Source organism: Phalacrocorax carbo, chromosome 23, assembly GCF_963921805.1.
Source record: "Phalacrocorax carbo chromosome 23, bPhaCar2.1, whole genome shotgun sequence".
Lineage (NCBI taxonomy): Eukaryota > Metazoa > Chordata > Aves > Suliformes > Phalacrocoracidae > Phalacrocorax > Phalacrocorax carbo.
This window is the reverse complement of record NC_087535.1, coordinates 6526943-6554394: the sequence shown is the minus strand read 5'-3', so window position 1 is coordinate 6554394 and position 27452 is coordinate 6526943. Positions and strand designations below refer to the sequence as shown.

General features: G+C 45.4%; 1 long non-coding RNA gene across 1 annotated transcript in view; it reads left to right on the top strand.

Moving 5' to 3' along the window:
• Positions 1–27452, top strand: part of LOC135316917 (uncharacterized) — a 297894-nt gene that overhangs the window by 57547 nt on the left and 212895 nt on the right. The window contains exon 3 of the long non-coding RNA XR_010376119.1: positions 12535–12649. This is a non-coding gene — a long non-coding RNA (uncharacterized LOC135316917). The remainder of the gene's footprint in view (positions 1–12534; positions 12650–27452) is intronic.

Sequence of the window (27452 nt, the reverse complement as noted above, 5' to 3'; positions counted from 1 at the left end):
GCAGACGTTTGGGGAGCACAAGCTCGGGGTCCCCAGGCAGGAGACCCTGCGTGGGGCAGGTACCGCAGGCGTCGTGGTCCTCAGCTGTTCCATTTGCCAGAGGAGATCTTTCCTGCTTGCCTGCAGCTGTACAGTGGGTCTCAGGTGCTCCTGGAAAATTGAAGTGATTTTGTGCTGATACTGGAGCTAATACCAGAAAAACCTAAATTACATTTTAAAAGGAATCTACCCTTTTATCTTTTAACCTTAGGCCTCTCGCTCTCATGCAGAAAAATCAGTCTTGACTAATCTACTGATGAAGTAAAAGCAAAAAGAGGAACCCATATAAACATGTACTTTATCTTTGAAATATTTTTCACCGAGAAGCTTAGCAAAACACCCAAAGCTTCCTCATAGGTCTTCAGAGAAAACCCCGTTGTTCTGCAAGGGTCCATCATTACTCTTGAGGGAGAGTTTTGGGAAGGAGCAGTAGGTAGACACCCCCCCCCCCCAGCTGCCTAGGTGTTTAAGAAAACTCTGCAGCAAAGCCTCCACCTAACAGCTCTCCCTACTCTCCTCTTCAATGAGAGCTGGATTCCTAAAGTCCTGCTGAAGACACAGCTGCAGCAAATTAGCAAGTCAGCCCTCACCTGGGTCTGTGGAGCCGATAAACCCAGCAACCCAGGCCACTCCTCTGCTTGCTGCAGGGATCAGTATCAGCTGCAGGAAAGGCTATTATGCTTAGTTTTTTTTAATGCTTTATCTATTTTAACTATAGTGGCTAGCAGTCATGGCAGGACCAACTCTTTCAGTAGAAACTCTGTAAGCAGCAACCTGGGCTTCACTGGAAGCTGTCAGGGTATGGCTTCATCAGAAAAGAAGACACAGTCTGTGCAAAAGCAGCATGAAGGTAAGCTTTGCTCAGAAACCTGTCTTCCAGAAATCCTGTTTTTCTGATGCATTTCTCCTATTTCCTCTGTCTCTTCTCCTCTGGTTTTGTGAGCATTAGGCAGGGTTTCCAACCAGGAAAATACATGTCCCTCTAAGAGTGTAGCTCTTTGGCAGTCTGCTCTCCTGCCCTTTCTGGATTAAGAGGGGAGGTTGGGGACTTTTTGGCTTTGCTTTTTATTTTTAAAGCTTTTCTTAACTTCTAATCAGATGTAGAGTCAGGCCTTGGGCCAAGACTAGAGTAGTTGTATCTCTTGTCCAAAGTGTGCTCTGCTTGTGCCTGGCTTTCATAGTTTAAAAACAACCCCTCAATTTACATTAACTGCACAGTACTGCAATCTTAGGTGCAGATCAGGTCATCTTGCCCATCCCTCACTGCTTTATCATCTTGTTTTCTCCATTTCCTCCTGTGATATATTGAAGTAAGCGACATTTTCAAGAGCAGGAACACTAAATCATGTATGCTCTGTGTATGCATAATCTGGAGTATCTGGTCCAGAATGCTAACGAGGGCATGCTGGCAAAAAGAAATTGCAAGAGAGACCTTGGAGTCTGCTGGGACATACTGAGCAAGAGGCAGGAGAAATTACGCTATTTTCCCTTAGTAATGGTAGTCCATTTTCTCCTCTGAATAACTTGGTTCCCTCTCCATGCAGCCAGATTAATCAGCCAGAGATCAGGGTCTTGCATAGCTGAGGTGCTGAAAAACTCTCAGTGGAGGCGAGTTAAGCTCCAGGTGACTTACGGGCAACGTATGGTAGGGCAGGGAGTAATAAAAAACCCCAAATCCCAAATGATGTGTAGATGTGAAGTCTTATGGATAATAATCAAAAATAGCAGTGGCTGAACTGTAGAGATGTTAGATCTCCTGGCACTCATCTCGGAGCCTAACTTGTGAGTCCCTGCTCCCTTTCACAAGTCTTTTTGATCACCCAGGGCTGCTGGGTGCTTCAGCTGTGGAAATAGCATTCATCCGGCGTGCTGGAGGCAGGTGAAAAAGGCCTGTGTCTGTGCTCCGGCTCTACGGCTCCCCGGAGCATCTGTGGTAAACTTAATTTTGAGCCAGATTTCCATCATCTTTGCACTACCCTACCTAGAGCTAAAAATAACGTAGCTGTGCTAAGAACCTGCTATTATATTTCCTTTGTGATTACACCCATCCACATCAGGCCCAGTTCAGAGTTGTTTTATTCTCCAAATTTCTGGCTGTATTAGCACTGTCAGAAGCCCTGATGTATCACCTTGCAGGGAGTCTAAATGCTTGTCAGAGCCTTACTTTGCATTTTTGTTCTGGGTTCAAAGCTGAAAGCGCAGCTGAACTGAAATCTTTTCTCTGGATAGTGATAGAAATGTAAGAGAAATCTCATTTTTAAAAAAAAAGTATGAAAGGACCATAAAAATAAGTCTTTCATGAAGCTGATCAACTCAGCCTTTTTATACCAAAAAGAATTCAGAGTGAGAGGCTGATAATACAGGCTTTAGTTTGTGGGAAATGAATTAGAAAGACGGTGTTTGAAAGAACTATTTCATTTAGGTATTTCACTGGCATTTAACAAGCTACTATAGTTATACTGCGGCAAGCTAAAATATTATTTAAAAGTTAATTCATATTTTTAGCATATAATTTCTAATTAACTTGCCGTAGTTATCTTGTTAAATGTCAATTAAATCTCGGAGCATTTCTCAAAGGTTTCCTGTATTCATAAAATGTAATTATACAGCTATTGCTCGTGTAGCCCTTATTACTAGTGTAATCTACAGCTAAATATATCTTTTACATACTAATTATACATCACTAAGTGCTATATTGATAATCAGTAATTGATTTAGCACAATGAATTGTCATGTTACCTCTTTAAATGTCAACCTGAAGTATTTGGAATGAAAAGTTCTGGTCACAACTTCTGGTCGTCGTTGCGGTTTGCGGCCACGCTCGTACATGGGTAGAAGGGTTGACCGGCTAAAGCTGGGGTGCGGGAGGGCAGCACCTGCCCAAGCGTGCTCCCGATGGGTGCCAGCGGGGTCCCCCCGGTGCGAGGCCCTTGCAGCTGAGGGCGCCGATGCTGCGGGGTGCAGCGGGGTGTGCTGGCGTGGTTGATGCACTCTGCATCTTGCATTTTTGCGTGATGCAATCAGAAAAGCTGGGTGGGTTCTGCTGGCAAGAAATGAGGGCAAAATGGGCTGAAAAGTCATCTGTCACAAAAAAAAAGGGGGAAAGGGAAAAGGAGAAGGCTTTAAAATTCTATCCTCAAACTTCCTAAAGGGGAAGGTAGTCAAACTTGTTTTGAAGGAAAAACCTCCCAAATAATCTAGTGTAGGATTACTGTCCTTTTTTTGCGCTGATACAAGAATAAAAGGCAAAGGTTGGAGTATTCATTGCTGCATATAATTTCTCCTTCTCCCCAGTTTTGTTTTCATACTAGCTTGTGTCTGTGGGTCTGTGTGGAGCAGGGTTATGTCGTGCTTGCAAGGCACGGTGGGTCGCCCCGTCGCATCTTCCAAAGCACCAGCTCCCCTCCATGGCTGAGCAGCACCGACCTCCCTCTTCTGAGGCAGGGTTAATTACACCAAAACAATTAGCAGAAAAATACCTGAAACACCAATTAACGGTGATCTATAACTGTGATGATCCAGATGGAAAAAGGGAGGGAAAGGGAGGAGGAAAAAAAAAAGGCAGAAGCTGGGAAGGCCTTAATTAGATTTACACATTTACTGCCCAGCGGTAACTTGGAGCCAGCGTTATTCCCGGTCTCTCCCAGCCTGCCTCCAGTCCCAACTAGCCTCCGCTCCTCCTCTGCTCCTCCTCCCTTCCCCCTCGCTGTCTGGAGAATATTTACTGGTACGTCAGTGTTTCTCAGTTGGGATGTCCGTGTCCCTTGCCAGATTCAGATGCGTCTGTGTTGGTATTGATGTTATTCAAACAATGATCATCTCCCTCCCTTGTCAGTTTATATTGCGTGTTTCGTGTAGCACAATCTCAGCAAACAAGCACCATCCTCTGCTGCTTTTTTTTTCCATTTGTGGGTTTTTTTCCCTTTTGCTAGAAGTGGTATTTAAATTAAACCATGCATTGTTTTTCCCTTCACTCTCGTGTTTCCTGAGGCAACAAAGATTATGGATCTTGGAAATAGAATCAATACGAAGTTGGATTGTCCTTGTGAGATGCTCTTAATATCCCAGGAGGCCAGGCTTTGTATATCAGGACTAAGAAAAGGGAAAATTACTGAGGGCAGGATTCCTCGGAGGGCTGTTTGTGTGCACATCATGGACAAATATTGAAATGTGGAAAACATAACCCAGGGAATCCATGGCTTTGTGTAGCTTTAATTGAAACCGTTTGTAACCTTCATTCTCTCCGATCGTAAGGGATGTCTTTTATCTCCCTCGTGTTCATATGGTGGGCTCTACTGCATCTTGAATTCATAAAATGTACGAAAATTCGGTGTTCTTGGGAGAAAATTAATATCCAGTGACGGGGGAGAGATGGCAATCCAAATGATAACACTAGGTGATGTAAAAGTGAACCTATTATTCAGAATGTTAAAGCTTTCCAAAAAGCTGTGTGGCCACTACCAAGTCATTTACGTTTTGGATGAAGATACTCCAAAAGTAGATGAAAGACTTTGTTAATTCTGAGTAGCTTTTTATTGATATATCGAAGACAGAATTTTCCGGCTCGCTCGCACTATTCCCAGTCTGGGGGAGTGCGTGTGCTTCAGACGGGCTCACGATTATTCCGTGATCCTGTTGGTTTCATAACTGAGCTCTCTTCGCCGGTGTTCGTTAGAAATAAAAACTTAATTGAATTAGGGCAGTTACCCATGCGGGAGCAATTGGAAGTGGCAGAAATATTCTTTCCAAGAAGACAGTTTTGCTTGTTCTCCAGGAACGAGGGAGCCCTCCCTGCCCGGTTGCTCACCACGGGCGCTCCTGCTGCCCTGCCAGGCCATTGCCCCGATTTTGCCGTTGATTCTCCTCTGTTCCCTTCTCCCTTTGCGTTCTGTCGGCCTCCTATGTTTGAACTTGATGGTTGTTTTTTCTTTTTCCTCTGGCAAACTGCTTCATCAACTGAATTGCTATTGCTTTTATGCCGTAATTTTCATGATGTCAGTGGCTGGCTTCACCTCCCCTGTCAGTTTGTGTCACTTCTGCTGGGTGGACAGGCCTGCTGCAGCAGCGCCGCTCGCCCTTCCTCATCAGTTTGTATCACTTCCTTGCAAATATTGATCCGCTGTGAGCAGCAGCCTCCCAATTTTCTGTCCAACTGCTCCATAGCCTAATCCTTAATATTACATATTTGCAGTGTTTTCGGCGAAATTAATTCCAATTCATGCCAGCCATGGCGAGTATTTGCGTGAAGCAGGAACATCCTGAGTCAAGAAGAGGCCTCGTCTTTAGGATTAGTATTCGGTTCTCATCTCCTTTTAAAATACTTCAGTATTCCCACAAAAGGGCAGTATATCTCCTTGTTAGCTCCTTAGATGCAGCAGAAATCTGCAGTACGGACTGGTGGAAGAAGAGATGAGGGTGTGGGGGGACCAATGTAGATTGAGATGAAGTGATGGGGAATCTGGAGACAGGGAGTTGGAATAGAAAGAAGGGACGGGACTGAAGACAATGAAGATCTAGAGCTCTGATCTCTGACACTTGAGTTCTCTCTCTGTACCGTGTGGTTGAATTTTACCCAATTTGCAGTCTTGGCACTTTCCTTCCTTTTTTTTATATGCTCATCTATTTACCGAGCTCTAGGAAAAAAAGAAAATGGAAGTTATATAGATTCAGTGTGCATAACAAAAATGTGATATGACATATTCCCTCTGAGTATTTTCAGAACAGAAAGGCAGAGAGAAATCAGATAAATGCATCAATAGGAGTCAGCTGTCTGCCAAAGCATGTTTTAAATATCAAATTAGAACATAATAGTATGCATAGTTTCCATACCAAATTATGACATTATTGGCAGAGACTACAAGGTGACACAACTCAGTCCTCCTACATCCCTGGGTAACAGATGAAACTGTCTTAAATGGAATACAAAGCAATTTTGTAATCAAATGCAGGCTTACATGGGCATTTGTGTGCTTCAGACAAGGGAAATAGAAATGGGGGGAAATGAATGCTTTTAATATACTTTTTTTTTTAATGCTAGGGTGACTGCCCAGACTGAGGGATACAGGGATAGAAATCTGCTTACCCAAATAATGTAGGTGGCTAGAGGCAAGCACTCCGCTCCCCTTGCTTGTGTTTTTTTTTCCCCTCTTTGCTGTGGGACATGCCGTAGTGGGGTGGGAGACATGAAGTGGGGAGCCTGAGAGTATTTCTGCCAGGGCAGCAGGGACATCTGCGGTTCAGTGTCACAGCGCTCTGATGGGGAAAAATGCAAGGTGGTTTTCCTCCCAGAGGTATAAGGAGACGGTGAGCTGTAGTTCTGCTGGCTGAACTGTACGGTACAGCGCATTCTTGTTCAGGAAGTATTTGAGGGGCACAGGAGTTCTTGGGTTCTAGAATAAAACTAACTGCTAATGGGGCATCACTAGTGTCCTCTAGAGGCCTCTGGTGTTCACCAGCAGCAGAGGTCCCTGGGACAAGCAGGTGGGAGCATCTCTGAGCACTGAAGCAGTTGAGCTTTGCTTTAGGATATTTTTTTCTGTTGATGGCTGCTTTCTCTGACGTGAAACTGGACAGAAGAGCAATATTTATAGCAGTAAATACAGAGTGTCAGCATCAGCAGAGCGATTCCTCCAGGTGGCGGTGGCTGGCTCGTACCCCCCGTGGGCTGGCTGTTAGAGGCGATGTATTGCTCGGAGCGGTGGGCTGGCCCTACCACTGCCTCTCGTGTACCTCGTGTGTGGGCAGAAGGATTCAGTTCAGCCCGAGGATGTTACTTGTCGCATTCTGGCACCTCTTAAACCCAAATTTAATTTCAGTAGTTGTGCAAAACATAATGCGCTTGTCTCTCATAGGATACTGCCCCCGACAGCAGCGTGTAGGTGAGTGTCAGAGTAGATTATATATTTAATATATCACATACTGTTGACTTTAAGTAATAAGGTAATAATGAAAGCGAGTACATCTGGAAGCATGCTGTGAAACAGTTATTCTTTAAATATTGATGACCGGGTTTTGTAACCATCGCAGTTAAAACACAGATGGAGTTTGGAGCTTTAGCTGGACCGCTTGGCTCAGGCAATGTGGCAAAATCATAAGCACCAAGAGGAAAGAAATAGATTGCGGTAATCCCAGTCGGATGTGCCTTTTCTCAGAAGTGTGGTAACATCCTCCCATTTCTCTTGGTAATGTTCTCTCGTGGAAGATCTGTAGTGACCGGCACAGCAGCTCAATGAAGACCACTGAGAAAAATCTCACTGTGTTGCATGCTCCAGAAGATAAAGGTGGGCGGGTTGGATGGTGACTTCCAAGCGTGGTGAGACAATTCTAGTGGAGGAGGTGATTTCCACCATTTTCCCTGCACACAGCAGTGGTTTAGGCGCAGTTCAAGTTTGCGGCTCCCCCAGACATGGGAAAGACAAAGAAAGAGGAAATATTTTTTCCAAGCCTAAGATATATTGCTCTAATATTTTGTTTTACTTTTGCTTCTATTCCCTCTTGGCAGTTCCATCTCTTCATGTAGCTATAGGCTGTCTGTCAGTGCCTCTCATACACACACACACACACAGAATATTTGTTAACTACAACTATTTGAGGCGAAACAGTGAGGTTTTGTGCTGAAGAAGAGTTTTTCAGATAACTGCCTGAGGCACCAGACATTTTAGAATCAAAATCTGGAAAGTAGAGTCATTATTTCTGTTGTTTTAGTGCCTGCTTTTATTCTCTTTCTTATTGACAAATGTTCCATAACCCATATTGCTGTGGGTGTTTTTTCACATTTGCACTATACAGAACTGTTTAAAAAAAAAAAAGAAAAAGAAAAAAAGAGACTTTTTATTTAACCATCTTTGCAATGTCTCCTACTTTGTATTCCGCCACCCATTCCTGTCTCCTTTTTTGACTTCAATCTATGGACATAGATTCTAAAGTCTGTAACTTCCTACATGAGATGTGAATGGAAAGTGTCTGGAACAAATGGGAGCAGAAGAGAAAATCCTCTTCAGCTCCCTGTGGCGAAGTGTCAGACAGATCCCAGTGTTACAAACTGCCTGGTTCAAGAAGGTACGTAGCCATCTTCCTTGCTGGCTTGTATCGCTGATGGGAGTCGTACAAATCACTGATGTGACCTCTGTAACAGTGGAAACTGGTGGATCTTCTGGAAGATAGAATCATAGTGTCATTAAGGTTGGAAAAGACCTCTAGGATCATCAAGTCCAACAGTGAACTCAACGCTACCATATCTCCTAAACCATGCCCTGAAGTGCCGCAACTACATGTCTTTTAAACACCCCCAGGGATGGTGACTCCCCCACTCTGGGCAGCCTGTTCCAGTGCCTGACTGCTTTTTCAGTGAAGAAATTTTTCCTAATACCCAATCTAAACCTTCCCAATGCAGCTTGAAGCAGTTTCTTCTCGTTCTGTGCCTAGTAACTTGGGAAAAGAGACCAACACATGCTTCCAAGTACAAAAGCAGATCTGGGCCTTTATTATGCACATAAGGCCCCACTGGGGAAAAAAAAAACCCAACACACCAGGGACAGCTCTAAACTGCAGATTTGGCACCTCGTGGTTAGCTTCAGACAACTGCTCATGCTTCTCTAAGCCCTGGGAGGGGGTCTCTGGTACTGTGATACTTAGGCCCTCCTTCGATGATGAGCCACTCACATGACTGGTTCCAGTGCAGCTTATCTTTAGACCTGACGATATGCCACGACACGAAGATACCAACGTTAATATTGTTGAGTGCAATGGAGATGCCCTGCAGGTTAGATCCAAGGCTGCCGGGTGGCACCTGCTGAGTGTGTGCCCTTGTAGGGACCATCAGGAGAGATGACTCTACCCGTCAGCGACCGAGAGCGTGCTCTGTCTGTGTCTTTGCTCTGAAGCTCTGTTTTGTTCCCTGCAAGATCAATGTATGGGTGTGGTGGAAAGCAGAGCACTCAAAACCCATTTTAGATGCAGAAATGTCCGCTTTGTCCCTGGCGATGGTGTGAGTTTAGTGCAGTCGTGTCTCAGGGCTCAGGTCAGGGCCTCGTTGCAGTCTGTTAAAGCAAAGCACTAAGCTTCTGCTGCTGAGAGGTTATGTTTTAGTATGTAGACAACAGGTAGCAAGTAAATAAAGTGCCATAAAAATAAGGAGAAAAGATAGAGAGGGCAAGATGACGGAGCTGTGCTTGCACAAATCTTTTGTCCTAATGACCTCTACAGGTCTCGGGAGTCTATTTAATAAACTAATAGTTCTTCATTGGCATAATGGTAAAGAAACAAGTTTGGATGTGAGACTCGGAGGAGTATAACATCTTTTCTTCCAGCAGCAGAAGAGGAGAAATCGTAACCTGATCCTCCCCTTCTCAGCAGTTTGAAGTCTTGATCCTTTTGTGAGCCTCACAAATCAAAAGGACAGTTTGTCTGAGTTCACAGTGAGGTTTTTGTGTGTGCTGTGATGAGGATGCTGATGGAGAACACTCTTGGGAGCAACTCTTCTCAGCTGAAGAGTCTCTGAGAAAGTCCTGAGGAAGGAAGGGTTTTCAGGGAGAGATAACATTTGTTCTTTATTAGCTCTACTAGGAACGTGCAGATGAGTTTTTTGGTTAGACAGCCCTCTTAAGGCATCTTTCATTAGTTGCAGGAGCGCCAGCTGTTATGTCGCTTCCTGCTGTGGGCCACATAAAAGGGTCCTAAATGTGCAGGGCAGAAGCCTAGGCTGGTTTCTTGTCACTTCTTCACAGAGTCAATATCTGACAGTGCTGAGCCATTGCCCTGCTGTCCTTGTACGTAGTGCCTCTGCCTCCTTTTGGGAACGTCTTGATGGAGATTAACATCTGGTGGTTGAGCAACGCTGGAAGGACGTGGGGCGCCCACGGACTGCAGTCCCCACCCCTGGGCTGGGGAGCAGAGGTCTGTCCTGCTGACAGTCTCATCAGAGAAGTCGGGGAGGCAGCAGGGCCCGGGGCGCTCGGGGGCGCAGCAAGCGAGGTGCTTGTTCGGCCCGACCGAGTGGGTGTGGGAAAGGCCTCGTGGAAGAGGTCTTGCGGGGAGGCCTCGTGGGAAGATCAGTGCTCTTCCCCTGCAAGACACAATTTCCCTGGTTATTTTTATTGTATTTTATTTTTGCATTTCATTCTTTATTGGTAGAATTGAAAGACACTCTAAGTTTAAATCACTCCAGTTGTTTCCTCAGTGAGTCCTTAAACCTGTCATATTCTGTTGCAGATATGCTGTGGCTTAAATAGCTTTTATGAGCTAAATATAATTTAGTGAGTGAGGCTGAAAAAAACCCCTCACAGTTTTATAAAAACACGGAAGTGTGATCTGGTAACAGAAATACTTCTAGGTCCTGAAGTCATTCCTTTCATTTGATAACATTCAGATCAGTCTATCTACAAATATTCATTGCAGCATTTTTTTTACATTTTTAAATGTGTTTGATTAGCCTGCCTTTGGAGCTGAAAGTCTAGTCTGGCAGATGAACTGTGTTGGAAAATTAGGGATATAAACCTGTTTACCAAGATCGGGTGGAATCTTTACAGTTCTCTCTGCAGCCTTTCCAAAGGAGATTTAGCCTATATAACGACGCTGAAGATCTTTTTCTAATTTCTTGGCATGTCGGGTAGTGCGAGGTTTCGAAGCAGGGGTCCGTCGTGCACGGCCCTGCGTGAACTAGCTGACTCCAAACTCCCCTTAAATTTTTTTCCCTCTCCTGACAATAGCCATAAATAACACGGTTGCACAGAAATCATTCGAACAGCTCAGAAACAAACACACACATGAAGCCTGGCAGCTCCGCTGCACGGGGTGTCTGTCCGGCAGGGAGCCGCGCTAGAGGGGGCTCTCCGACAGTGCAGCGCCCGCTCTCCCGCTCGCCGTGTCCTGCGGGTTTTAGGAGCGCTCCTTTAATTGTGTTTTAACATGTCCATCAAGTATTTTAGTGAAAAATTTCAGTTTAAAATCTTGGTTTCTTCTTGTTTTTATGTAGCCGCCGGCAGAAAAAAAACAGATAAAACTACCTGCAAACAGGTTCCTGTATTTTCTTGTGTTGGGTTTCCCCCGCACTTGCCGGGTGGTTCAGCACAGGCTGTATCTGTCCGTTTCTGGAGCGAACCAAGCCACTCGTGTGGTCTGTAAGAGCTTCGTTTGGCTGTGGGCAGTTAGTTAGGTGATTACAGAAGTCTGGTTGTAATAATCATTACAACTAATCAAGATGCTTGTTGGCAGCCTTTCATCGTATGGGGTCCTAAAACACTTCCCGGATCTGAAAAGTAAATGCAAATTGTCTGACGCATCCTTGGATTTGAAATCAGAAGGAAGTTGTTCTTGCGGCGGTGCGTAGACCAGAACTACGTTAAAGTCGAATGTGAGCAGAAACACTGTGGCTAACGGAGCCCGTGCAGGATTTTGGCTGGAGTTTCTCTAGGGTGCTGTGGGCAGACCGAAACGCTTCGCTGTGCCATCACGCTTCCCGCTGCCCCGGAGTCCTGTCCGTTCCCCTGGCTGCACCAACGCGACTCCGGAAACGCACTCGCTTTGTACCCGGCCCTGCTCTTCGGTCCAGGGGGGCAGAGCCGCTCTGGGGCTGGTGTGTGAGCCCCAGAGCCGGTTACGAGGTTTTCCGTAGTGCGGGTGTGTTTGTGATAAGTTCCTCTTCTGTGGAGAGAAGAAATACGGGTGCTTGCTGCTCCCCTGAGGCTCGGCCCCTCGGGCAGTGGGGTGCGCCCCTCCCGGGTTGCCGCTTGCAGCCTCCCTGGGTTTCCCGCTGCTTTGCCAAAACCGCCGTGAGACCCTCAAACGGAGGGTTTGCTTTAAGTGCAGACGGGGCTGTGCCAAAAGCTTGCGGCATGAGCATCGCCACGTGTTTACGTGTTGCGAGGAGCATTCGCTCTTTGACAGCACGTCACAAGACAGCGGATCAAAAAGGTCCGTCTACTTCTCAGACTGCTTCCCAACCCACTTTGCGCTGCGTCAGTCGCAGCGCCCGGGAGAGGCAGGGAGGGGCGGTGGCATTTCGTTGTGAGCGATGCAAACCCCCAACACAATCAGCTCAACAGAAAAGGGTTTTATTTCAGGCATGAAGAAGGGCAGGTAAATCGGGAGTAAAGATTACTGGCAAAGCCTACAGGGAGACTATGGGCCAAATGGGAAATCAGAGCGGAGGGGAGAGGCCTGGGCAATCTGGGAGCCAGCGGCTGCACCTCTGTCGCACATCTGGGCAGTGCTCGCAGCCCTCCATGCCACGGGTCCCAGAACTGGCTTTAATCTGATGTAGGAAAAGGAAGAGTTTTAATTGCCAGCTTATAATAAACTGTGTATGGCATGTAAATATTGCAAGTGTCAAAAGTTTCCGAATTCATAGCAGCAAACTTATCTGCTTGTTTGTATCATATGGGAGGATGAGCTGTTTTTTCCAACTGGATAGCTGCTGTAATAGAAATATTATACTGACAGCCAAGCTTACTCCCAAACCTAATGCATTTTCAACTTTTTTTTAAATGTTGATTTCAGGAAGCACAGCTCCTGTAATTTGCATCCAGATATCGGGAAGTGATGCGTTATGAGAACATCTCATCTACTGCCAGGGATGAACCTGCAGAAATCACTTATACCAACAGATTTACAGGTAAAACTGTTTTTATTTTAAAAGATTGCTGTGGAAATAGCAATTTTCTGCTTTAGCCTATGAATTGAGAACACTGGGAATTTCAAACGCTTCTGTTGGACCCCCTGGCAAACAGGGGAACGGTCCGAAGGGAGACACAGGGTCACAGAGCAGTGATGAGTGTTCCAGCCTTATCTTCGCCATCTCCAGGAATATAACGAAGGTCTCTTTGGTAGTGGTGAATGAAGTCAGAGCGCTGTAAAAATGAACGCAAACGGGAATTTTACATCGCTGTTGGAATGCAACAAACACCTGTGCCTTGTGGGTTTACATCAAATGGGCTTTTACAGCTTTGCAGTGGCGTCTTGGCGGACTTGGTCTTCCAAGAGACTTAAGTGTTTATTATATTCTGTTTTCATTTGTATGCAGCCTCATGGACTTTGAGCAGATTGGTTGTGAAATTTTCATCAATTGTTCATTACGGGACTGTCAATTTATAGTTCTGGCTGTGTCTTTCACAAACACTTCCACAAGTAGCGAGTTTGAAGAAAGAAAATCAAGGGTTGGACTGGAGTATGGGTCCGTGGCCCTTCTGGGTGATGCTCCCAGGTCAAGTTTGGGTTCGTTATTAGGGAAAGATAGGTCAGACGCCTGTGCTGTTGCGAGGAGTTCCTTTTTTCTTGCATAAATGGAAAACATACAGTTTCCAGAGCTGTCAGTCTGGGATGTACAACAAGCAGTGAGAATAAAAAGTAAAGCTCAGGCAATTGGAAAAGATGGTGCTTTGATACTGTTTTCTCAAGCCAACTTGCAGCCTAAGCAAAATTATACGCAGCTTTTGCCAAGCTTAAGATTTCTAAAATGCTTTGATTTCCCCTCCTTCTCCCTCATTGTTTGGCACTTTGCTTTCAGTGTGCAACCACAGCAGGCGTCACAAATGTAACATGCATGTAGGAACAGGGAATTTTAAACAGTAACATGACAGAGACATCACTAGGTTTTCAAGGAAATGGAAAGTGGGACAGGGGAAAATAATCCAGTACTGCAGTAGGCTAAAGGCTTGATAAAGGCAGAGGTGCTTTGCAAGCAGTATTATTCATCAGCGGCAGTGCTGAGTCAGAGAAGGAAGATCTACAGAAACAGAGCTGCTTTTGGATCATGCCTTATGGCAGAAATTTCCTACTGGATTTTTTTACTGGTGCTCAAGCAACATCACTAGTGAAGCCACAGCAGTTCACATAGGGAACGTAATGATGAAATTATTGTAGTCATGAAGTCTTCACAGTAGTCACTTGTTTTGCAGAGAGGGTTCTCGGTGCCCAGCTGGCACTTTCCCTACATTAATTTGGGCCTTGATTTTTCAAGGTGGGTTAGGATGCAGAACTAGGTTCGTGTGAGCTCCAGGTATTTGCTGATATAACTTTCTTCCTGGGTGGGTTTTTCTTTTCACTGTTCAGAGGCCTTTACAAGTTAGGAGAGTGCACAGAGGGCCTCCCCCAAAGCTAGTGCCTTCTCTCCTGGGTAGCGATCCTTAGATGCTGTAGCGTCATCTCAGAGCATCCTGCATCCAAACACACAGCTTTGCTTGTAGAGCGGCAGCGCTCCCATTTACGTGGGGTGCTCCTGCTCTGGCTATATCGCTTATAAATAGCAGAGATAAACACGTGCGTGGGTAACCAGCCTGCACGTGGGGAAGTCCTCATCCCCAGGTGTGCTGCATACCGTGCTACGCGCCAGGAGCAGAGGTCCCCAGGCAGGGCTCCGCGGAGCCGCCGGCGCAGCCCGGGTGCAAGGCCAGCTTTTGCCTCCCACCTTCTCCTTCACCCACACTTACGTCGCTGGGTTCGGGGGCACCTTTTGGAAACGTGTTTGTTATCCCGCTGCTTTACCAGAGGAAATGATAGCAAAATGTCAAATTACCAGATTAATCCCCCTTGGCAGGTAGCACAAGTGATCTTTTTTTTTTCCTGAATCACTGTAGAGATGAGTTCTTGTTTTTAAGGGAGACGTGAAGAAATCATTGCAGTGCAGGATCCAGCACTCGGGTCCTTTATTTGATAAAATTCTTCACTTGGTAACATATTAAGTCTTGACTTTCTGCTATACAGGGGATGACAAATGAAGCATCAGAGGTGGGAATCAAATGATTAGGACTTGTGAAACCCTCATTTTGTTTTGCTGTCTCACTGCGTTACAAGAAAACAATCATCCTTCCCATATTTGCTTTTTTCCCCCCCTTTCTTTCTTTTTTTCTCCCCTCACAGATTAGTCTGGTACTTGCACTGGAAAGAAAACGGGGAAAAAAGTTGTACCTTTTGTCTTCCTATTTCTGTTAAAATTAATCTGATTTGTGTTCAGGCGATGGCCGTTCCCACTTGCAGTATATACAATTCACCAACCTTGCATCCACAGTTCCTTCTACATAAATCAATCTCTGTTAATTTTATCGTGTACTGAATTTGACCAAACCCTCAGGAATTGGTTATAAAAACTGTACAAGTTCAGCTTTTTATTTTGATCAATTCTGAGGGCTGTAGGCAGGTGTTCTGTAACGTAATCATTGCTCATGGAAAGCTGAAGTGTAGCACAATAATTTTTATGTTGAAAATCAGACAACAAATATTTAGTCGTCTGTGCTGTCTGCTTTGTTCCCAATTTTTGAAATACCAAGTAACTGGCAAGTTAAAAGCACTGAGTATGGAAGTTTTCAAGACTGCAAACAAGGCTAAAATACTGATTTTTAAATGATTTATCGCTTGACCTCCGCGTGGCTGTAGTGCAGTATGGCTGCATTATATAACACTATATATGGACATCTAATAACTTTATCTTTGACATGGAAAATATTTTTTCTGCATGTACAGACATGTGATTCTGCACTGGCCTTCCAGCCATGTTAGACTAAAAATAAGGGAGTTGATCAACCCAACCAGCTTGGAGAAAAGCACCAGAGACCTTCCAAAACTGGTTGTAGGCTCTGATTCTCTGCAGGAGACCCTTTGGCGCTGTGCGGGCGGGACAGGCGTCGGAGGGCGTGAATGCCTTTCACCCCCGTCCTCGCAAAATGCTGTGATTGTAAAGTCGTGAAACGTTCCTCCGAGTGACGCTGGACGAGCTGTGGGAGGCTCTGGGGTGGGGAACCGCTTGTGACCAATTTGTTCCCCGCAGCTCTGCCCCTGGGCTTCCTTCCTAACTGTCCTGAGCGTGGGCTTAGAAAAGTGGTAGAGGAAGAGCAAGCACGCACCGAGCCTGTGAGAACAGGGGACCTTTCTTCAGGAAGCCCGAGGGGTAGCTTGGGTCTGTACCTGTACCTGCCGCTTCCCCAGCGATGCGCAGCTCTTGGGGCAGCGCTGAGACCTTCTCCTGTGAAGTGTGCTCTGAACCGCTCCAACGCCCTCGCTGGAGTGGCCTCCTTGCGCTCGGGTCTGTCGGGAAGCGCGCTCGCCTCCCTGGGGAACGTGGCCGGGTGCCAGCTTTGCTCAGGCTTGGTGGTGGAGGCGCTTTGGGGTGTGTGGCTGGGGGGAGGAAGGGCAGTTGGAGGACCAACGAGCCTCAACCTCACCAAGAAATGCACCAGTCTTAAAACCCCAATTGAAAAACCCCAACAACAGAAAACCCAACCCCAAACTGTTAGACTTTAACGTTTCTTGAAGAAGTTGAGGCTGGGATTTTATTTTTTCCAAGTCTTCTCCTACCTGATAGTAAATGAGTCCAAAAAAGATTTCTGTCATGTTACAATAGAACATGAGACAGATTGCACCGTTGCTTCAGCTTTCGTTTTAATACCTGCCAATACCGTTTTGCAAATCCTGGAGTGTAATATTAAAAAAAAAAAAGTGTAGCTAACATGAGGTTAAAAAATGTCTTTAGTGTGTAAAATATGAAGCTGGATGACACATAGGCAGCTGCAGATGCACTAATTTGATTTCATGCCTTAGAATCAACTGTTCTCCTGCACTGAAAAGCACATTTACATCCATCTGTCAAAGTCGGTTCCTTGTCTTTTCAGAGTTCCTCTGCTCTTGTTTCATCCCATGCTCTGCTCATGGGGGCGAGTTTGGAGCAGACTTTTCCAGCCCTCCCATGGTTTTCAGGAACACACAGCAAAAATCTTTTTATTTTTGTTTTCTTTAGTTGTTTTCACCCCTTTATTTTCTTTTCCCTTCTGAGTCTTAGGGGGGTATTATTACAGGATTATTAGACACAGAACGTAGGATCTGAGTGTTTAAGCTTTAATCCGCGGAAGCCGAAGCCCTGGCTACAAGGCTGGGTTCGTGACCTTCAAAATCGTTGGATCCCCAGCAGCGGAGGGTTCGGCCTCGCTGAGGGGCAGCACCGGGGCTGGCGCTGCGGTGGCTCGGGAGGCAAGCGGCGCAGGGGGTGGCGTCGCCTGCGGGGGTCCGGCGCGTGACGGGCACGGCTGCGTGGCCCGTGGGAGAGCAGGGGATGGCCGAGGGGCAGCGGGGCTCGCGGGAAAGGCAGCGGGTCAGCTGGAGGACCGGTGCCGTCCTGGGTGACCTTGCGCGAATGTTGGAGCTACGTTTTCGGGTGGTCACCGCATCTTCTGGAAAGCAGGCCACCAGAGTTGTGCCAGCAGAGAAGTCCTCGATGACTGGCCTTCGCAGCAGCAGACTGGAGCTCGGGTTAGTCTGCAAAAAAAAAAAAGCAACAACAAAAACAAACAAAACAAAAACACAAACAAAAAAAACCACCCAACCCAAAAGCAACAAAAAAAAAAGCCAAAAAACCCCAACAAAGCAAACAAAGAAAACCCACAAAACAAAACCAAAAAACAACCCCCAAACCAGAAAAGGGGAGTAAACCCCCTTCTGCAGTGTTCTTGTCTTGCTTGTGGAAGCTTTCGGAGCAAGCCCGAAGCCTGTTCCTATGGGCACTAGGCACAGACGAGCCCAGCGGGCGCTGTGTGCTCACAGCGCCGGGTCAGCTGGTGCCTTCAGGTGCTGCTGCAGCGTCTGTGATAAAGATTAATGTCTGCAGGGACAGGCTTTTCGGTTGTTTTTAATTTGCCTTACTGCATAGTACATAGGGTAACTGAAATCAAAATCAGATCTTGTCCTGCATCATAGGTACGAGCAAAATGAGTATCTTTCATATTCTCACCACAGCATGCGATTCTGAAGATGGAAATTAAGGGTGTCTGATAAGCTGCCAAGTCAGCCAAGCCTTCTCTCTTTTTTTTTTAACTTAGTTTGCAGCGAGTGACTCAAGTTTATCAAAAGCTGGAATTGTTTTATGATTTAATTTGCCCATTTAGATACAGTTGCCATCAAGAATCCATCACGCCTCAGATATTCGCTTACAGTATTTTGCTAATGGTGGCTGGACCCGTTGTTCACATTAGACTAAAATATGCTTGAAAACAAAACCCAAATGGAAAGAATGTGTGAGGAGAAAATATTAGTGAGCTGTTAAGACTGGCAGTGCTGATGGGTGAAAAATTTTTGCTGCTGTGAGAGGTGACGAGTTCTCTGAAGCTTTTTCCTGGTTGTCAGGGAAGAGTCAGCTCTTAGTAGTAGAACCTGTAGCAAACTCTTGGCAAAGAGAAGGAAAAAAGAGGTCAGTGCTGAAGCTGCATGAAGCTTATTAATTTTTGCTTCATGAATTTTCATAGTGCTAAATTAACTTTAACGTGAAAAGGCAATTGTCACGTCTTTACCCAACGTATAATTACGCAAACTTACTGCTGAAAGATACAGCAAAGATAAAGTGCTCGGAGCTGGATCGCGCAACTCTGCCTTCTGTTGGCAGGTACTTGGTTGTGCTCCTGGGAGGCTTCAAACCAGCAGTTGCTGGATAAAACGGGACACACAAAATCACTGGGGTTCCAGCATGGCTCTGCATTATCATCCTTCGCCATTCTTATTATTTTTTAAGCAGTGGCCAGGGCAAGAACTGTGGGTGTTATTTCCTTGAAGAATCGGGACCGATAAGGTAATGATTGGGGTGAGGCAGTAGTTTATCTCTGTGGAAGAGAAATCAGGTGGTTAGTGGCATTGTGATACATCCGTAATCTTGAAGCACCTTGATTTTTCTAACACAGCTAAACCAGTTGAAGCGTTCAATATGCTTGAAAAAACCTCTGGTTTCTGTTATTTAGGGATTTGCTTAAGAAAGATGCACAAAAGCGTACGTTACGTTTTAGATGATCTGTTCCGATGTGTGAGTAGAACTCCTACGCTCGTATGAAGGGAGGTGGTATAAAGTACTTCTTGTCAGAGCAGGAGTTATGGCTCTGGGAATACTTGGCGCTCTGAGGGCTTTGCTGGGGCAGAGCTGCAGAATAAGGCATTTTGGTCAGGGGGTGAAAAAAAACCCTGTCCCGGCTCACAGTGATTGACTGTCTGGGCTCTGAGCCCTCAACGATCGGGAGCGAGCGTTTTGCTGGTAAGAGCTGCATGCTCAGGTACTCCCTGCAATAGGCTTTTCCTGTTTGTTTTCTTAGTACTGCCAGATGAAATAGAAGAGAATCTCCTCATTCTCTTTTAATTTCAGATCTTCCAGCCTGAAAATTAAAACCGCTTTCTCAGCGGGACCTTTACCTTTTACATCACGTAGCTTCATCCTCCCCCTCCCACTTCCCAACACTTAATGGGCTGTAGGCGGCCAAACCATGAGACCGCGAGAAGAGCGAAATGATAATTCATTCAGGATGGAAGCAGGAGGCAAAATGTAATCCATCATATCTGCTCTATCTCATTATGGAGGTGAGATACAAGAGAGGGCAAGCTGTTAATAAACTGGTGGATGAAGTTATTCTACCAATCTGTTACAGCAAGCGGGGATAGACAGGGGTAGAAGTGCATTATTCACACCTTTTCCTAATCCCTTTGTTCCTTGTTCTGTGGAAATGCCTTTGCAAAGCCAGCGGAGCGGTCTGGCATAGGGAGCGGGCATCCAGCCCCTCACAGCTCGTACTCTCCTCTTTTAGCGCAGCAGGGCTTCGAGAGGTGCCCAGGCTGGAGGGCGGCAGGGTTCGTTACGGCTTCTGCAGAACCGGTCTGTGTCGTGGCCGTAGCAGGTCTCCTCACGCCTCAAAGCAAAGCTGCTCCCCGGGAACTGTGCCACCTTCTCCCACGAGTTCTGGGTCCCTGCAAGCTGCCTCTGCTGCTCGCTGCCATCCCTGCGGACTGATGTGAGTGGGCAGAAGGCAGCCTGTAGCTCAGGGAGCTAAATTCTGCCTCTGCTGAGAAGTATTTTGGGCAAGCCTTGTGTATTCCTGATATCCCTGCTCCTTGTGCGTGTGCAGCAAGGGAGGCCCCGGCAGCGCGGGGGTGCCGGGATGCCGCACCGTGCCGGGCTGCAGCTCGCACGTGTGTGGGGCCGTTGCCGGCACGGGCACTGCTGGTGTGATGGGGAGCCGGGATCTGAAGGGCTGGAGTGTCACACCACGCAACATACTCCTACCATTTCCTTCCTTCATATGCAAACACCCCAGCAGAGGTTGAATCCGGTCAAGTTTAAAAGCTGCCTCTTAGGGAACGATAGAGGCATGTGGGTAACGCGCTTCAGCAGCCCCATGGAATTACTTATTTTGCCCTTTCTTTCCTTACCCACAAAACTACTACTTTCTCTTCGGCTGTTTTTGTTTTTATTTTCCTTTTTTGTCTTGTAATATCTCTCTGACAAGGATGAGACCTTATTCTGGAGCCTTACTCTGGGCAGATTTGTAGCGTGGCCGTGCTAACAAGGTTTCAGTTTCAAGGCTGTCATTTTAGCGGTGAGCTGGACTGCTGCACGCTACCGTCATTTGGATTGTGTGCGCTGCAGTCTGCAGGAGTGGCGTTTCAGAAGAAAAAATGTTTCCATACAGCCAAAACTTATGTAAGATAGTTACCAAAAAGGAAGAGTTCCTAATCACATAAATGTGCTAAGAATGTTTTTCTTGTTTTTTTTTCTAAAAAAAAAAAACCCAACCCAAAACAAAACACAAACCCCCAACAACAAAAAAGCCACCCAAACCAACCAACCAAAAAAAGCCACCCAAACCCCACCCCCAAATCAAACCCAAGGCCCTGTATGTGCAGGCATCCATCCTTTCTTCACTTTTTTTGTTGCTTGGTTGGGGTTTTCCACAAAATTGTCAACCTTCTGTTCCTCACGATGCAGGCTGAGAAACTTCTTGAGAGTTCTTGGATCGAGCTGGGAGGCGGGGGAACGGCCGTGGGTCCGGGCGGCCTCAGGCAGGCTGCCTTTCTCGTCCTGCTCGGGCTCTCTGCAGCACCTCCTGGCTGTTGGAGGCATGCTGAGCTGCGTAATTTAGATCCGTAGGTGCTCCGAGTTATAAGGTGAAAGGTATAAATTATTATTATACACATAAATATGGTTCCAAGGAAGGAGCTGTAACAAATGACCAAGCATCTATCCATTTGTATTATCTTCTACTATTAGGAAGTGCTTAGCTGTAGCTGGGGAGATATGAGGAAAACTAGGTCCTTAAATCTTGACCCCCTGAATTTATGATTACTTGTCTTAATTCCTCACACCTTCCCCTGATCTGGCCTAAACGTAGGGTTCACCCCCTCCACTGACAAAGCCTTCAAATTGGTTGGTGCCCTGACTGTTGTTTTCCACCTTTACTATACCCGATGTCTCAGTGCGTGGGTAAACTTTAATGAAACTCTACCAATAACTCCCTTGCCATGAAAGCACTATTCCTTCCTCCTCTCCACCTTCCTTCTCAGCTGTCACCGCGCTGGCAAATCGTAGTAGTAATAACAACAGAATAACTTGCAGAAGATAAATGAGGTTCCTGAGCTGAAAAGACTCGCTTACTCTGTTTGCACCAGGGAGGACTAGATTGAGACATAACCTTATTAGCATTTCTGTATGATCACAGTAGGGCTGCAGGGGTTGAGACTAAATGTTTTCCAACTCAAAGGAGAGGAGAGCAAATTTACAGATGATGACTTTATTAAATTTAAATTACTATAAAAAAATCTAGGCAAGGCTTCAGTGATGACATGAAAATCTCTTTCAGTTTTTTCCTTCCCATTACACAGGATTTCAAGCAACTTCCATGAGAAGAGGAGTGCTTGCATAGTTTCCCTCCCTTCATACTTGGACTTGATTTTACACAATTTTTAATTGAATTAGTAAACATTAAATTTCTTCATTTTTGTATGTGGAGCAATGGAAAAAAAAACCAGCTTTGAAAATAGCCAGTAAGGGGCTTCGCAGGAAGCTTTGCTGACGTTGGCTCCCTGCGCTCAAAGCGTCCTAACGCGTAGGTTCAAGTCAACAAAAACCTAGAACGGAAACGAATGTTAGCAAATACACAAAATAATTAGTTTTGTTCTGTCTCTTGTATCGTCCTGAGCGAGCCGTAAATTGCCTAGAGCTGTTCTTGAGAAGAGAGTAGATTGTTGGTACTTCAGTATCTCTCACTCTCAGTAAATGGCTCAAAGCGTTATCAGAAATTCTAGTCTCACTTTCATTCTTCGAATAGCGATAATGGCCGTATCCTAAAAGGTGCTTTTATAGAAAGCACTAATTACTCCTGCTTTGTTGCAAGCCTCGCCAGGGTTTGCTGACTGATAACCTCTCCTCTCCCTGGAAATTTCCTTTCCAAAACAGGACTCAAATACTTGAGAGCGCATTTGAGGAAGGTGTCAGTGCCATGCTGAGCTAACTTCTGAATAAAGGATTTAATTTCCTAGAACTGCCGTCTGGCATCTTTCAGAAGCTCAAAGCTTGTTCTAAAAAGGAAGAGCAGGAATGTGACGTGTGTATTTGCCAGAAACCACTGGACCCGAACAGAACACCAGTGCGTGGCAAGGAGAAGAGCACTTGTGGTGGACCCAGGCTGTTGGTAGCAGCGCCGGCAATACCATTAATGAAGGAAGCAGGGCTGCACGTGTTTGACAGGCAGTGTTTCATGTCTCCTTGGAGCCCGTACGTCTCCTGAGTAATGCAAGCAATCTTATTCAAATTTCAAGTTCTTGATGACATAAAGAAGGCATATGCTACTGAAAAATGATGATAAATGCATATTATTGTCATTTAAGCTATCCATCAGTAAGCACTTTCCTGAATAAGCTGGAGGAAGCACTTTAGTGTGTTCCAAATCTGCTGGGTCCGTGGTCCTGGAGGGCTGGATTGCACATCTTGCCGTGGACAGATGTTAATGAAGGTAATTGAAGATGTTATTAGGAGAATGTGTTTTTTATCAGAGGTTGCTTATGGCATTATTACTCAGAGTTACACTTCATTAATATCCATTTTTCATGGTTTTGCTTTGCCGTTCATTAATTGCATGACCTTGTGTCATTGGAGGAAGTGTCAGTGATAGAGTAAAGAGTGCGTTGCGAGTACTGTGCCTTCCTCGCTTGCCACGGTTTGTCAGCCTCCAGTCGAAACCCCTGTTTTCGAAGCTTTTACAGCTCAGCCTTAAAAGTAAAGGCAAACATCCCTAGGTCAGGAGCTGGGCATGCAAATGCTGAATTGTTTGTGCGGTTGTAACGAATGACTTATTGCCCCACTTGTAAAGCCATGTCACAAACAAACAAGTAAATATCAACCGGTAGAGAAGCACGTGGTTATCATTCAATTTTCCTTTTAAAAAGTACAAGATGCTTCAAATTTGCTAGTAGCTATTTTATGAGAAAATGTTTTACTGTATCGTTATTGGAAGCGCTTGATGATTGTCTTCCATTGGAATCACTGTCAAACTTTTCCATGCAATCACATTTTCTTACTGGCAGTTTTGTTTTGATAACTATGGCTTAGTCAGAACTCTTGAAATTATAAAATTCAGAGAAATATCAAAATTAATTTGAAAATGCTGATTATATTGGAACTTTGACACCCACAAATTTGTAGAAAAGTCCTTTTCAGAAAAAGTCTGCATATATGTGATGATGGCAATGAGGTGTGTACACGGAGCATGTGACACTTGGGAAACTCAAACACCTTCGCGGGGGATGACTAAGAATCTGGACTTGGAAGACTGAAGTTCAAGATTTCTCTGTTGTACTAACTGTCAACTCAGTATAATTAAGGAACAGAATTTTCACAGGAAAACAAAGCAATTAAAGCAATTAAATACCAAAGTAATCATCACACAAAGAATAACAAGATAGTCTTTGCCGAAGTGCACCAGTCTATTCATTCACAACGTCTGGAAGCGGGCAAGGGGCAGTGGAGCAGGCTGCAGTGCTAATTGACAAAAGGCACGGCCTTAAGTCATCAGTAAGATGATTATTTGGCAGGCTAATGCTGATTTTTATAATATCGACAGTTTGATTAATATGTTAATGATCTTAATTTCCATATTGAGTTTTGTCACTTTAATTTGTCTAACACGCTGGCAGGATGAATGTTGGCACAGGGAAATCCATATAAGAAGAAAATGGCAGAAATCCCAAGCTAATGGTGGCACGTTGGTCTGAATTTCCCTGTTTGCCCAGGCCCCTCCGTGCAGCCAGCGCCGTGTAAAGCAGCCGCTCATGTGATTTACTCTTGTTAGTTCTCTTACGCTGCCAGAGAATCAGGTCCACTATCTTTAATAACCATGTGTGTTGCCCAGTTATCCTAAATTACTTCTACATCTTTGTTTCCCAACATTGCTACAACATTCTATTTATTCAGTACTAGGTGCTGTCTAGAAATTATGCTCTATTGAGTCCAACAGAGGGAAAACTATATAAAACTTAATGACGTGTCTTATTGACGTTGATCTGGTGATGCATTCTGGGCTTAGAAGTATATCAGTGTTTTCAGACAAGGTGCATGTCTGTGCCTGGTAAAAAATTATCAATACTAGTTAAAACCCTTTAAGCAAGTATCTGAAAGCCTTACAGAATGCCTTCTCTTGCTTCCCATTTAAAAAATATTTATGGCTAATATCCTCAGATGAGATATGAAAAATACAAGCGCCTTCTCCATCGTTCCGATGTAGTCAGCTGGCCGAAGCCCTTGCCCAGAGCAGCAGCGGTTCTTCCAGGGCGTCTCCTGTTTGGTCGTTCCCACAAGCTCCCGTGCAGGGTTCAGCAGCTTTGGGGCTCCTCACCTCCAAATCTGCCTGATTTGGATTAAAAGCTCCTGTGTCTGGACTCGCCAGCTCCGTTTCCAAGGCATTCACCCCTCCGGTGTCTTCGCTGCCTCATCCTTGTGTTTAGCAAATTTTCTTGAAACTGGAGCTCTTCCCAGTCCAACTTCTGCAGTAACTGGTGTATGCCGAATGGGGAACCCTCTCCCTGAAAAACTCCCAACTGCCCTTCTTCTAGTCCCTACATTTTCCTCCCAAAGGAACATTCCTTTGTGCTTTCCTTGCTGCCGTCAGTGCAAAGGGGAACACAGCTTTATTCTCTGCCATGTGTTTCTGCTTGCTATTGTTTGTTTCTGAGAGCTGAACTCCAAGGGCGTATCTGGTAAAGGGAGACCGTCTCTTTATTAATGCACTGTAATATCAAGTATATTAGCATCAAGTTCTCACTCAACTGTAAGTGTTACTTAGGGATATTAATCAACTGCTGCTTTATTTTAATGTGCTAATTTGGGATTAATGAACATAAAGGCTTGATTTAGAGAGAGATCTTTGATTTGTAGCTTCCATGGTACCTTCCCTTCCATTTTCTTTGGCCGCAGAACTCCAGCCAGATTACAGTTCCAGACTGAGTAGTATTAGTTACTTCTAAACATTGGTTACTCCTCTCTGGAATCATCTGTTCCTTTCGTCCATCCCATCGGAGGCATTATGGAGGACGTGTCCTCAGATTGCGGTGATGGCCCTTGGCTGCTTCTCGCTTTCTGCATGGAGCAGAGTGCTGTGGCTGCTGCTGGTGCTCAGAATAGAAAAGCCTTTTTAGGGGGAGCTCTCAGACCTGAGCAAAGCTGTGACAGCAAACTGGGAGACATGCCTGCGGAGGCAGGTTCCTGGGAAATAAAGTTTTCAGGCAGCAGCAGGGGATGGTGGTGCAGACGCTGCCAGCTCACTGCAGCACCTTGCAATGGCTCTGCCCTCACTGAAGGGGTGAGATCAACTCTTCAGAGGCTCTGCATCGCTTGGATTTTAGCTGTTTGTTAAATTTGGTTGCTTATGTAAATAAACTCCAAAGGGGTGCTGCTCATAAGCAAGGCAGGCAGCTGGGGGAGAGAGCAAGTGGTGTCGGCATTATGAACTTTTAATGAGAAAGTCATTAAGGAGGTCTGTCTGTCTGCCAACCAAAGTGTTCAGAAATGCGCTTTCCAGGACAGCAGCTAGGTTTAAATGCTGTAGAAACGCAGCAGAAGCGGACCTGCAGATGGTAAAGCACTCGGCCATCGCGGGGGTGCATGGCACAGGGCAGAGGAGTGCAACACATGGAGAGCTCAGGGGAGCTGAGCTTTTCCTGTGTGCTGGAAGCCCTGGAGGGGGTTGTTTGGTACTGGAAGGAGGTTAGAGATCGTACCTGAGATGTAACCTGTGCTTCCCCTGCAGAAAGCTTGCAAGGCTTCTGGGGAGTTTTGTGTTCGGAGCTGTGTAAGCTTCCCAGTACAGAGCGCTGCGTTCCAAAGTGCCGTGTCCTTGGGACGGACGGTCCCTTCTGGCTCGTGGTCACAGGTCAGCGCAAGCTGCTGCTGATGGAAGTTCAGGGTATGTCTGGGTCAGGCCTGGTGAAAAGCGTAATTAGGATTGCTTCCCAGTGGGAATTTTTTTGTCCTTTATTGTAGAAAGCTTTCTTTTCAGTAGTTTTGATGGTGTTTCTTCTTTAATGTGGTTTTTGGTCTTAACAGTTTTAGACCAGAAATTCTCGTTACTGGTTACATAAAAATATAATTAAAAAAAACTAGACTGTTTTACAGTTTTTAACCTAAAAAGATATTTATATCTTTCACTGGTAATGTTTTTGAATTGGTGAGGTCCTCAATGGAAAGTGAAGAAAACCATTTTCTAGTAAATGGTGGTAAGGATGGGAGAGTCTCTGGTTCCTGACCCGTGAGCGTACCAGTGCTGGAATAACAGCTTCGCTTCCAGCCTCCACACCAAGCTACTGGCAGGGAGAAAATGTTTACTCCTGGTGTCCTTCACCCCAGGCCACCTGTGCTGTTCAAGCCATTCAAGGTCTTATGGAGAGAACAACGTTAAGTAACTCTGAGTTTGCATGCTTTTTCTGATAAACTAGTGCAGAACGTGCCTGCAAGCACTAATTCAGCACCTCAGAGCAACGTGATGTGGTAGATAATTGTTCTGAATTCATAAAAACATGTACTGAGGTGAAGTGCCTCGCAGCAAGCAGCACACCCAGACCTGTCTCTTCCCGTGCTCTGTCCTGATCACCAGCCCGACCCCTCCTGCAGGAGTCTGGAGCTCAGGCGTTGTTCCAGGGAACTATGATCATCTCAGATGGAGACAAAGGCACTTCTGAGATTTTTTTTTTTTTTAATCTTTTAGTTATATTTCATTTATTTATCTTTCAATGTGATCTGATGAATAACTGTACCTGCCCTCTCATAGTGTCTTTTATTATCATTAGTGTTTATGCTCTGTATAACTAAGAAAATAATTAAGCGTGCTGTTTTTTATTTGCAACAGAGTTTGCCAAGATGGTGGTGAGATGCGTACAGTATATCATAATTTCATGGCGCCTCTGTAGCCATACAAAAGCAGTAGAAGAAAAATGCCATATAAACAACTACTCAGACAGAGTTCGAATGATCCAGTAATTTTGATTTATGCTTCGCATTTCATGGAACTGTATTAGCAGTTAAAGTCTGTGGTTAAACGATTCCCAGCACAAAATGAGTCAGAAATACAAAAGAAGGCTCACAGTGTAAGATTTAGTGCTGTGGACTTTGTTTAAATCCAGAGTCTGCATGTAAATTA